Below are 12,713 nucleotides of genomic sequence, written 5' to 3'. Positions count from 1 at the left end.
TACTTCATTGCTCTGCCCTGCTGGAGCAACCAGCCGGGAGAGGAGAGTGAGCCGGAGTAGGAGCCACGTGAGAGTGAGGACTTCTGTGCTGGCTGGGAACTTCCAGTAACGAAAACCGGGCTGGAGAGAAGACTCATCCATCAAAGGTGCTCACTTGCCAAAGCCGGACGGCCTGGGTTCAATTCTCCAGCCCACACATAAAGCCAGATGCACAAAGTAGTGCATGCATCTGGAGTTTGTTTGCAGAGGCAGGAGGCTCACTTGTTCTCTGTCTGTTTATTTCTCTCTTGCAAAATAAATAAATAAGTAATATTTTTTTACAAACAGCAATGAGGTCTGGAGAGATGGCTCAGTGATTAAGGTGCTTGCCAGCAGAGCTCAAGGACCTGGGTTTGATTTCCCAGTACCCACGTAAAGCCAGATGCACAAGGTGGCACATGCATCTGGAATTCATTTGCAGTGGCTAGAGGCTCTGGTACACCCATTCACATTCTCTTTCTCTCAAATAAATAAAATAAAATAAAAATAATAAGAAGAATCATTGAAGCCAGGCACCATGGGACATGCTAGCCAGGCCCTCCCATTCAGCAGGTCTTCCAGCCCAGTACCGATGGAGCTTGACGCTCCAGGAAGAGGCAGCCCTCAGACTCTCCGTTCCCTTCTTCCCTCAACCCTGCCCAGATGCCTCCCCATTCTCTGCTAGTGCCCAGAGAAGGTGGTAGCTATTTAAATCCCTCAGGTGAGGCTGCCCAAGCAGCTGGCATCTCCTTCTCAGCACCCACCTCCTCCTCAAGCCAGGGGGAAGCACATGCCTCTGCCATTTGGTGACACATCTGTCCTCCTGGGAAGGAGCCCAGCTGTCAAAGAGGGGCTGGGACACAACTGAGCCCTCCCCTTCCCTTCATTTCTTCCAGGTAAACACTGAGGGGGACTGGCCAAGTGCAGGAGGTCCAAGGAGTGCCATAGAACCCAGGCGGGGTGACCCCACAGCCCAGACCTTATCCTGGGCCTGCCATTGTGGCCTTGACTATAGCATGTTCCTTCTCTAGGCCTCACCGCTTCCATCTTTTTTGTTTAATATTTTACTTATTTAAGAGAGACAGAGAAAGAAGCAGAGAGAGAGAGAGAGAATGGGCATGCCAGGGCCTCTAACCCTGCAAACAAACTCCAGATGCATGTGCCACCCTGTACATCTGGCTTATGTGGGTCCTGGGGAATCAAAACTGGGTCCTTTGGATTTGCAGGCAAGTACCTTAGCCATCTTTCTAGCCCTCTTCCATCTTTCAAATGGGAATAAATGAAGATAAGCTTCTGATTGCTTATTTCATGGTTCTAGCATCCATTCTTCCCAAGGCTCCTGTGAAATGGCCTCTGTGTCCTCATTCTACAGGTGGGGAAGCACAGGCGTGAAGGTGTTTCTTGCTACTGCAAGCCACATCGGCCTCCTTCCCCCAAAGTTCTAGCACTCTGTGCTTAGTAGTCAGCACCACCTCTTCTCCTCCATCTCATCTCTAAGGGGTAGCAACCTTCAAAGCACCCACAAAAGCAGGTGTGGTGGTGCACACTTGCAATCCCCAGCACTCAGGATGCTGAGGCAGGAGGATTGACTCAAATTGGAGGCCGGTGTAAGCTACATAAGGAGTTTCTGCCTCAAAAAATAAATAAACAAACAAACAAACAAAAAACCCAAGAGTAAATGCTTTACACATCTAAAACACTTCACTCTAACCCATCCTCCAGCCACCATTATCGCTTCACTCTCGCCCAAACCAGAAACCAGCTGTCGTTATTACTGACCGTCTGTTCCTCATGCTAGATGGGTTAGAGCAAGTCCCTTACTCTTTTTTTATTTTTGAGGTAGGGTCTCACCCTAGCCCAGGCTGACCTGGCACTCACTCTGTAGTGCCAGGCTGGCCTCAAGCTCACAGCGATCCTTGTGCCTCTGTCTCCCAGAGTGCTGGGATTAAAGGGGTGTGCCATCACAGCTCCTCACTCCTTGTAAGCCTCAAATTCCTGACACCTAGAATATGCCTGGTGTGGGAATGCAGCTGAGGAGAAGCCAAGAGAGAAATTTTCCTTCCGCTCAAAGGGCAAGGAGTGTCTTCCTTTCACTAAGCAGTTTGTGTGTCTGAGGTCGAAGTTATGGGAAAGAGAATGGCCGAGTCGCTCAATTACAGAATAGATGTCTGCCTACATAACCACTTGTACCTTACTGGTCTTAGCCCTTTGCTGTATTTCCCCATTGTGTTGAATATCCTGCAAACTGCTTCCAATTCTGTATGGAAGGAAATAGGGTGTAAAGTGAAAAATCACATCCTCAGGACACCCTACCACCAATCTGCTGTTTCTCCAGCTGGGTCCCTGAGGGAAAGGAGACTATAACGCGGAATCCCTAGACTTTCCAAACCTCCCCAGAGGCCCCTGAGGTGGCCTGGCCTCAGCAATAGTCACTCCTCTAGATTTGAGGTCCCAGCCTGGGTGTTCAGACAATCCAGCAGGGCTGGGCTCGGCTCCCAGCTGCCTTTCTTTCCCCGCAGCTCCACCCCACGTGTTCCAGAAGTTCTTTCCATGCTCAATATCTCCAGTGATGCCAGGCAGGTGCAGGGCTGGTGGCATTTTACAGTTCCCAAAGCCGAGGATGTAAACCCTCCCTTCCACTTTTAGATCCGGGAAAACATGTGTTGAAGACCAGCTGTGTGCCAAGCACCCTGAGAGCGGGAAATTGATGCAGGCTCCAGGGTTCTTCCCAGACCCTTGGGGTGAGAGTTGGGGGGCTGTGCAGACACTGGACAAGACACAGTGGACAGAGTTAATAACCCTGGCTTGGGGAAATTGTAAACAGGATCATAGTTCAGAACAGTGTGAGGGGAAGTGACTCTCCAGGTGGATTTTTTTTTTTGAGATAGGGTCTCACTCTAGCCCAGGCTGACCTGGAATTCACTCTGTATTCTCAGGATCTAGGTGAATTTAGAGGCTGAGTGGAAGCTGGCCTCAAGGACAAAATCTGGAGAGAGTGATTCCCAAGTAGATGTAACAAAATGCATAAAGACATGGGACAGGAAATGGCCCAATTCTATCTGTATTTCTCTTGAAAGGAGCCCAAGAGAGGGAAAGAGATGAACATCAAGTCTATAGCAACTGCCCAAATTTACACTACTGAATATCTCAAGTCACAGTTTTTGCACTAGTAACCTGGGTATAAACCATGTACTCACCTCATCGGGTAGATATGGGGGTTAGAGTTAGCAAAGTTCTCTCTCTCTCTCTCTAGTTCAGGCTGACTTGGAATTCTAGTCTCAGGGTGGGATTAGAATTCATCGCAATCCTCCTGTCTCTGCCTCCCAAATGCTGGGATTGAAGGCATGCACCATCACGCCAGACCAGACTAGTTTTTACATTTGTTTCTTTGCAGGTAGGGTCCCCTGACCTGCATCTTACACTGTAGTCCCAGGCTGATCTCGAACTCAGCAATCCTACCTCTGCCTCCCGAGGGCTGGGATTAAAAGAGTATGCCACACCACTCTTGAAAATATATTTTATTTAATTTGCAAACTGAGAGTGAGAGAGAAAGGGAAAGAGAGAGAGAGAGAGAGAGAGAGAGACTCTTGCCACTGCAAATGAATTCCATATGCATGTGCCACTCTCTGCATCTGACTCCATGTTGGCACAGGGGAACTGAACCCTGGGCCTATAGGCTTTGCAAGCAGGTGCCTTTAACCGCCGGTCCATCTTCCCAGCCCTACAGTTAGCAAAGTTTTTTTTTTTTTTTTTTTTTTTTAGCCGCCTTGTGGGGGAACAGATGTAAATCACACATGGATTCCCCTAGAGGCCCAAAGAGGGCCTGAAAAGTGGACCATAGAGAAAATAATAATAATAGTAAGGAATCCTTGCGTCCGCAGTGACCTGGATTCCACCAGGAGGTGGAAGACCCCTAGGACACTGTGTCTTGACCAACTGCTGGTGACACGGGCTGTGTGCATATACAAAATTGCCACCCGCAGCGCTTACAGCTTAGTTAAAAGAAGAAAGGCAAGCCGGGCGCACGCCTTTAATCCCAGCACTCGGGAGGCAGAGGTAGGAGGATCGCCGTGAGTTCAAGGCCACCCTGAGACTACAGAGTTAATTCCAGGTCAGCCTGGACCAGAATGAGACCCTACCTCGAAAAACCAAAAAAAAAAAAAAAGAAGAAGAAGAAGAAAGGCATCAAGGGGTCGCGACGCCTCTGCCCTCGCAGCTGGCGACAGGTGTCTTTTTGTCGCTGCGGCTGTGGCGGGGCAGCCTGGGCCCTGCGCCGGGCGCCGGGAGTCGTGCGCCACGCGCGCGCCCAGCCCTGGCGAGGTTCCCACGGCAACCGCAAGCCGCTCTCCGCGTCTCCAGAGTGACGAGGCGCCCGCCAAGACCCGGAGCCCGGATTTCTGAACCGGAGCCACGGAGCGAGGCTGGAGAGAGATCGCGGCTGGACCATTGAGGAAGGGGAGGCGGCTGGACCCCCTTCGTCCTTGCGCTAGCGTTCCGAGGGCATCCGGCAGGCACCACACCCCCATCCCTAGTGTAGCCACAAGCTGCAGCTTGATTCAACCCTGGGGATTCCTTCTCGGCTTTCCAGGTGGGGAGACGGAGGGCTTGGCTGAGTACCCAGCATCACTGGGTCAAGAGGGCAAAGCCAGGCCCGAAACTCAGTGGCCTGCATCCCGACGGAGCTGTCCAGACACGTGGAAGGCACGCAGCGCTGGGCGCTGGCAGCTCCTGGGGTTCTGGGTCCAGCTCTGCTAGTAACTTGCTGTCTAGAGGTCTTGAAGTCCCTTCTCCTCTCTGGGTCGCAGAGATGGGACCGTCAAAGTGGCTGTCACCAAGTATGTAAAAGCAGCGTGTGAACTGTAAAGTGCCTTGCACATGCCAAGGGCTATCACCGGTGACTCTCCAGGTCCATCTTGTCCTCTTCATTCATTATCCCAGCCCCAAGGGCAGCCTGCGAGTCAACCAGCTGCACGGCGAAGCTGGGTGTCAGAGCCCTCCATGCCCAGAGGGTTCAAGTCCTCAGGTGAGTCCACCCCACATTCCTTTCTCCGTGGAATGAGCCCAGGGCAACTCTTCTGGGACTTTCGATGCTCTCTGGTCCTCAGACTCTACCAGGCACGACCTTCCATCCACCCACCTGTCCCCCTCCTCTTGTGACTTAGACAGTTCCCCCACTAAGTGAGGGTATTTGGAGACCCAGGACCTACGTGCGCCCTGGACAGAGTCCACTGGGTAACCGAATGTCCTTCGAATGCCACGTGCTGGGAATGTACTTGGGCAGTTGTATCTGTGAGCGTGTGTGACCATGTGCTGGAAGGGTTACCTCTACGTGTGTGTGTGTGTGCCTGGTATGCATGCTCTGGTGTGTGTGTGCACATGGGATGTGTGTTTGAGTCTGTGTATGTGAACGTGTGTATTTATGGCTGCACGCCATGTCATGTGGTGTGTGGTGTGTATTCGCGGCATCTGTGTTTACCGGGCATCTACGTGGTGTCTTTCGGGTTCACATACATATCAAGGTGGGCGTGGGCGAGGAGCACTTGGGGTGTGCAGGCGTGCATGTGTGTGTAGCTGTTGGGATCTAAGGTCGTGCGGGCGCAGCAGTAGCGGGGGGGGGGGTGGTCTTGGGAGCAGGGGTTCCTTGCTTCCCGTTTCACTTCACCTGTCATCTTCTTCCTCTTCCTCCGGCTGAGAGCTGGGGTGAGGCACAGGCCAACACCTGCCCCCCTCCGCAGACCTGGGGCTGCCCACGTCTGTGGCCGCAGTGGCTCTCAGGGGCTAGGGTAGTGTGGGCGAGCTTGGGGCCAGGGCTCACATGACACCCCTCACTGCCTGGCCTCCGCCCCTCCCCACGGCAGGAGCAGCAGCAGGAAAGGTTGGCGGAGGGGGGCTATTTTGGGAGTATCTCCTTAGCAACAGCTGCCACGGCCGTCTGTGGCGGTTTTTCTATAGGTGCTAAAATATTCCACCCTGGTGACTACTGAGTGCTGGGCGGTGGGTGAGGATGGGGACCAAGGGTGGGAGAGACCCCTGCAGCCCTCCACCTCAAGGCACAGCCTGCGGGGATGGGAACTGGACTTCTGGACCACCTATATCCCTTTCTCCACTCTGCACGCCCCTCCCCCTCAGAGCAGCCAAGACTGTAGAGCTCTGAGGCAGCCCAGCTGTTCCCTGATCTGATGCCTCATCTAAGCAGCTGGGTGGCCTTAGTTTGCCTCATCTGTGCAATGGACGGCTAGACTTTCAATAACTTTCTACCCCCAAAACCTCTGGACTCTGGGATGTTGCCATTTCCAGGTTCTCCTCCCTCCAACCATCTCACCTCTATGGCCCAAGACCCCCTGCCCCACATCTCCCCTCCCGTGCTGACCCAGGAGGCTTGATTAGGCTCCTGGAGCATGTGGTCTAGCAAGCATTCTGCTGGCCTGGGATGACCCTTCTCCAGAACCTAAGAGTTCAAATCCAGACTCATACATAGTTTCTTATTCTAACTGAACCTGGCAAGCCACCGTAGGGGTTAGTCGGTCTGTGTACCTGCCTCATAGAGCTGTGAGGGTCAAATTCCTGACGGGACTGGGCAGGTGGCTGCTGTACTGTGGACACACAGAAAAGGACCATCATCCCTCATCTCACTTTAACACAACGCTCACTCTTCCAGAAAGTTGTTTCCACCCCCTGTGGCTGCGTGCTTACCATCCTCGTGCCTCAATCTCCCTTCCTACAGAGCCTGCATCATAGAGTTCTTGTAGGGACAGAGATTATGCTTACAGGGGTCCAGAGCAGTGACAAGCTCATTTTGTTCTCCTCACCCTATGCAAGCTTGCTTCTGTATTAGATAACGGCAAGGCCTGCTGTCCTTTGGAGACCAAGGATAGACTGTTGCAGTACAGATAAGGCCTCTGAGGTCCACAGATGTCAAAAAGCCTGTCCCACGGGGAGGGGGCTGAAGAGATTGCTCAGTGGTTAAGATGCTTGCCTGCCAAGCCTAATGACCCTGGTTTGATTCCTCGGTACCCATGTAAAGCCAGATGCACAAGGTGGCAGGTGCATCTAGAGCTCCTTTACAACAGTTGGGGCCCTGGTGCACCATTTATCTCTGTCTGTCTGTCTGTCTTCTCTCTCTCTCTCTCTCTCTCTCTCTCTCTCTCTCTCTCTCTCTCTGTAAATAAATAAGGGGTCCCTGAGACCCCTTACACACACACACACACACACACACACACAGGCAGACTGGTTTCATATCATCCCTCCCACTTCCAGCAGGGGCAGAAGCTACTGGAATATGGCATGATCCGTGGCCAGGCCTTCCCTATATTCTTTCTTTCTTTCTTTCTTTCTTTCTTTCTTTCTTTCTTTATTTATTTATTTATTTATTTGAGAGCGACAGACACAGAGAGAAAGACAGATAGAGGGAGAGAGAGAGAATGTGCGCGCCAGGTCTTCCAGCCACTGCAAACAAACTCCAGACGCGTGCGCCCCCTTGTGCATCTGGCTAACGTGGGACCTGGGGAACCGAGCCTCGAACTGGGGTCCTTAGGCTTCACAGGCAAGCACTTAACCGCTAAGCCATCTCTCCAGCCCCCTTCCCTATATTCTTTACTCCTCCTCAAAGTAGCTGCTCAAAAGGGGTCTTATCCTTCCTGCACTGCAGGTGGAAAAATCAAGGCCCAGCCTGGTGAGGTTAGCTTTAAGATCATTCTGGGTTTGATGGGGCAGGAAGGACTCTCTTTCCTGGCATCCCTGAACCTCTTCTGGCCTAGAGCTGCCCTTCCTGACTCTCCTCGCCTCCTCCTTCCATCCCACCCACCTTGTCTCATGGACTCAACAGCCGCTCCCCAGGCCCAGTGAGGTGAGCCCATGCCTCCCAAGGGTCTGGCGCAGGGCACTCAGTCTGTGAGTTAATGTACTGATCTAGCTGTTCCTGACACTGTGCCCGCCCCCTTTCTCCTTCCCTGCATCTCACACTCCCAGGAGAGCTACCCAGGGAAGACACTGCAGGTCACATTCAACGCGTTCAAAGCCGAAGTAGGTATCAAGCATCCATCAGTTGCTAAGTGAATACTCAGAGTGCTGGAGGCCCTGGACCCATCCATGCACTGAGGATTCATGCCAGGGAGCACCAGTCTTGGCAGTCTGCCCAAGGGCACAGCAAGGCCAGGACAGGGAGTCAGGTGGGGAACAGAGGTCCAAAGTACTGAACGTGGTCTAATAGGATCTGCCATGTTTCTGGAGGCCTGATGTGAGCAGCAAACTGCCTTAATCAACCCGTGTGCAGGGGGCTGTTAGCTGAAAGTCTCACTTAAGCTCTGAAGTGCTTTTGAGGCCAAGTTGACCTGATTCCCAAACTTACTAAGCAAGAGCCATACTTGTGCCTAGCCCAGGGGCTGCTTGTGTCCAGGGCTAGCTGAGTGAAGGAATAGGTAAGCGAATGGCTTTTGTTTCAGGAAGTGGTCCTGAGACTGGGCTTGGAGAATAGCAAGTAGGCTCTGGACAGACAAGACCAAGGGCATTTAAGGCAGAGGGAATAGAATGAGCAGGCAGAGGTATAAAAGCATCCGCTGTGTTCTGGAACTCGTGGGAGTCAGGGGACATGTGTAGGTATACGGTGTGCCGGATAAAGGGGGACCGAATTATGCACCATGCTGAGGACCTGAGACTGGGTCCTTTAGGGTAGAGAGAGAGCCCACAAGAAGGGGGACAACTGTGGTGCCTTGTGTATCGTTGGTCTTTCTTTTTCTTTTTTTGGTTTTCCGAGGTAGGGTCTCACTCTAGCCCAGGCTGACCTGGAATTCACTCTGTAGTCTCATGGTGGCCTTGAACTCACGGCTATCCTTCTACCTCTGCCTCCTGAGTGCTGAGATTAAAGGCGTGCACCACCATGCCCAGATTAAAAATTTTATTTTATTTTTTTAAATTATTTATTTATTTATTTGAGAGCGACAGACACAGAGAGAAAGACAGATAGAGGGAGAGAGAGAATGGGCGCGCCAGGGCTTCCAGCCTCTGCAAACGAACTCCAGACGCGTGCGCCCCCTTGTGCATCTGGCTAACGTGGGACCTGGGGAACCGAGCCTCGAACCCGGGTCCTTAGGCTTCACAGGCAAGCACTTAACCGCTAAGCCATCTCTCCAGCCCAAAAATTTAATTTGTATTTATTCATTTATTAGAGACAGAGAAAAAGAAAGGGCATGAGAATGGGCATGCCAGGGCCTCTAGCCACTGCAAACAAACTCCAGATGCATGTGCATCTGGCTTATGTGGGACCTAGAGAATCGAACCTGAGTCCTTAGGCTTCACAGGCATGTGCCTGAACCGCCAAGCCATCTCTCCAGTCTTGTGCTGGGAGAGCTACATGGCGTGGGAGCCGGGAATTGAGACTCTGTGGGTTCTCTGCCTGTTCCTACTGCTGACCAGACCCAGCTCAGCCCCTCTCCCTTTCTGACCTGGGCCCAGTTTTCCCCAGCCAGGCACCAGCAAGTGCAGCTGGCCCACTATTTGCTGGTGTTCAGATGTCCAATGTCTGCAGAGTGGAGTGCTTTCCCTCCCGTCACCTTCGAGGGCCAGAGTGAGGCCAGAGTTCGGTGACCGAACGGCCACAGACATAGCTGGCTCCCCGGAGTCTGTGAAGTGCCCCCATGGTGTGGGACCCAAACCTGGGCACCTTGGCAGCAAAGTGAGGGAAAGGGTCCCGTATTTCCTTATCAAGACAGCTTAATAAGGATGATAGGGGACATCAGAGAACAAGGACTGGAGTTTGGTCAGACTCTGCCACCGCTGGGTGACCTTGGGCAAGCTTTAGCGCTTGTCTGACTCTCAGATCTCTGGGTCTGTGAACTGGAGTCATGGCGATGGTCAGGATCCCTCCAACTCAAGATACTGTGGTCTCGTGGAGTGGGATGCTTAGGGCCCTCAGCTGCTGCCACTGGGGCGGAGGGGGGGGGCAGAGAAAACCGACCGCCAAAGAGAAGCCCCCAATGCCCCAGGACCCCAGGCGGACTCGCTCCCACCCACCCGTCTTCAGGGCTCGGAGGAACCCTGCCCACCTGCCCCCCTGGGGTTTCGCAAAGCCGGGAGCGGATTCTCCGAACGGGCTCGGGGAGGAGCGCGACGAAGAGAGAAGGAAAACCCTGGCAGGATTCTGGCAGGAGCCGGAGCGGTGCAGCCGCCCCCCCTCCCCCGTCCCCCGCCCAAGCCCCGGCCCCGCGCCGCCGGCCCTGCGGGATCGGGTCAGATGCGGCGGGAAGCCGAGCGCACCGGGCACGGCGAGCCTCCCGGGATCCCGCTCTGGGGTGCGGGGAGCGGGGGGCGCGGCCTCCGCAGCGGGGCGCGGGTCACGTGCGAGGAGGGGCGAAAGTCTCGCAAAGCGGGGCGGCGGGCGAGTTGGGAGTTCTCGGCGCGCCGCGGGCGGGCGGCGGGAGCTCGGGCTCCCGGGCGAGCCGAGGACGCAGCCGGGGCGGGGTGGTGGGGGGAGCCTGGGTCCCAGACAAGAGCAGTGGGAGGGGGGCGCGCAGCACCAGGGTTGGGAGGGACAGCGACAGGGAAGGAGCTAGCCCTCGGGGAAGGCAAACCGAGGCCGGGGCTGGGGCTGGGGCGGGGGACGCGGCGCGGCGGCGACGGCGGCGAGGTTGTCAGAGGCGCGCGGGGAGCGAGCGGCGGAGAGCGCGCGGGGCGGCGGCGGCGGAGGAGGAGGAGGAGAAGAACCGAGAGGGACTGGGGCGCGGGGAGCGCGGCCAGGGACGGGAGGTGACCGCACAGCCCGGCCGGTGGGAGCGCAGAGGCGACCCCGGATCCCCGAGGTCAAAAGGGTCCCCGACGCCTCCAGGACACCCGCGCAGCTGGAGGAGGGGAGGGCCCGGAGCGCAGCGCAGCGCAGAGCGCGGGGCAGCGCGCGAACGCCCCGAGTGACAGCCAGGGGACCGCGCGGGGGCGGCGGCGGGGCGGGAGCGCCTCGAGACCGGTGGCGGGGCGCCCTGGTCCCCGGGACCTCGCGTTCCGAGCCGGCTCCCCACCGCTTCCCGAGGATGCTGACTCTCAGGCGGCGCCCAGCGCGCGGCGCGGGGCAGTACTGAAAGTTGTCCGGCCCGGCGCGGGACGGTCCGGAGTCGCCAGGACCTCGACACCCTCGCCGGACGCACTCGCCCAGGGCGACACCGCAGGGAGGTGACGCCGGGACTCCTCTCGGCGCCCGGGACGCCGCCCGCCCCGACTGCACCGGGCGATGTAGCGCCCGCTTGCCACCGCCCAGACATTCCTCGGACCCTGAGCCCCGCGGTAAGCCCGGCGCTCGCCCACTGTGGAGCGCTGTCCGTGCGTCCGTCCGTCTGTGTGTCTGGCCGCGTTGAGTGTCTGTGAGTCCCCGAGGTCCACTTCTCTGACCCCGCCTGCTCCGCACAAAACCTCGACCAAGGTCCTGACCGCTCCGCGCGCGCTCTCGGCGCGATCCCGTGACTCCCCAGGGCTGGCACGCTCGGTCCGTTTGGCTGTCCGAGCTTCTTTGTCTGGGCGGTCAGCAAGAGAGATGGATGGAAATGATCTTGACCTCCTGTCCCGGCCATGACCCTTGTAAGCCCCCCAGCCACCCCAGTTGTCATGTCAAGGAACTTCAAGGCAAGTGACTTGTGGCAAGGTTCAAGGAAGGGGTGCCTCTTTCCCACCCCCTACCTGCAGCCTCTTTGCAAATGGTTCTGGTTTTGAAGACCTGTTTTGCGCACCTGCTCTGTGCCAGATGACCCCAGTGTGGATGGGGAGAGGTCTAGCGAAAGAGGCATTTCAGGGTTTATGGTGATGGAAACTAAGGAGGAAAGTAATTACAGGGACCCCCAAGCAGGGCTAACGTCCCCTGCCACCTGCAGAAAGTGCCTCTCTCTCTCTCTCTCTCTCTCTCTCTCTCTCACACACACACACCAGGAGCAGCCTACTTGCCCCCAGCTAAACTCTGCTCAGTTCCTGGGCTGCAGGGCAGAGAGCCGTCTTAGACAGGGTCAGGCTGGAGCGGTCCAACTGTGTCTTGAGCAAGAGCCAGAAAATGTCTCCTGAGCAGGCTGAAGGAGCAGGTCGGGGGAGGCAGACTTGGGGGAGAGGGGCTTGAGTCCTCCCCCACATCCAGTCCTCAGCCCTCCAGGGCTGCTAGTGACCCAAGAGCCACACGTGGCCTTGCCTTGGCCTCTGATGAGGGGAGCAAATGTAAAAACAAGGCATTCAGGTAAGGGATCTGGTGCAGTATGGAAGGAGTGAGGGATGCTGGCCACTGGGCTGACTTAATGGAGGGCTGAGCCTAGAACTCTATCCTCTGTTGGAAGGAGGGACGCTTTCTGGGGTTCTCCACACTAGCTGTCAAGCCTCATGTCATCTCTGTCCAGCTTCTTAGAAATGAACCCACCTAGCTCAGAAACTAGGAGCCTGGGCAAGTCATGCTCTTCCCTCAGCCTCATCTAACATATCTGTGGAATGGGGTCACCAGTCCTGCCCCACTGACCTCCAATGGAGAGCCCTGAGCTCTGTGAGCAGAAGGCTGCTGGCGGGCTGAGGAAAGGCTGGGTAGCTGGTATAAGGACTCACTTTACCTTTTAGGGCGATGAGCAGTTATTGTGAGGTGTCAGGAATACAGCTGGAAACAGAGTATAAGAGTGTCCAGGAATTAGACGGGGGTACCTGGGGCTTGGAGCTGTTCCTCATGACCCCTTGTGTTACTCTTGAAT

At 55.6% G+C, this 12,713-nt stretch overlaps 1 protein-coding gene across 2 annotated transcripts in view; it reads left to right on the top strand.

Annotated features, from left to right (window-relative positions):
* Window positions 1-4,508: 4,508 nt before the first annotated feature.
* The window catches only part of Kcnj4 (potassium inwardly rectifying channel subfamily J member 4), a 29,371-nt gene continuing 21,166 nt past the window's right edge, over window positions 4,509-12,713 (top strand). Inside the window, exon 1 of one of the 2 annotated variants that reach the window (XM_045152862.1) lies at window positions 4,509-5,041. The gene's annotated coding sequence lies outside the window, so the exon portion shown is untranslated. Of the gene's footprint in view, window positions 5,042-11,158; window positions 11,287-12,713 lie in introns of those variants that run through there. The other variant, XM_004650310.3, reaches the window with a different exon arrangement.

Source organism: Jaculus jaculus, chromosome 6 (assembly GCF_020740685.1).
Source record: "Jaculus jaculus isolate mJacJac1 chromosome 6, mJacJac1.mat.Y.cur, whole genome shotgun sequence".
NCBI lineage: Eukaryota > Metazoa > Chordata > Mammalia > Rodentia > Dipodidae > Jaculus > Jaculus jaculus.
The sequence above is the reverse complement of the archived record's forward strand: the minus strand, read 5'-3'. Positions and strand labels throughout refer to the sequence as shown.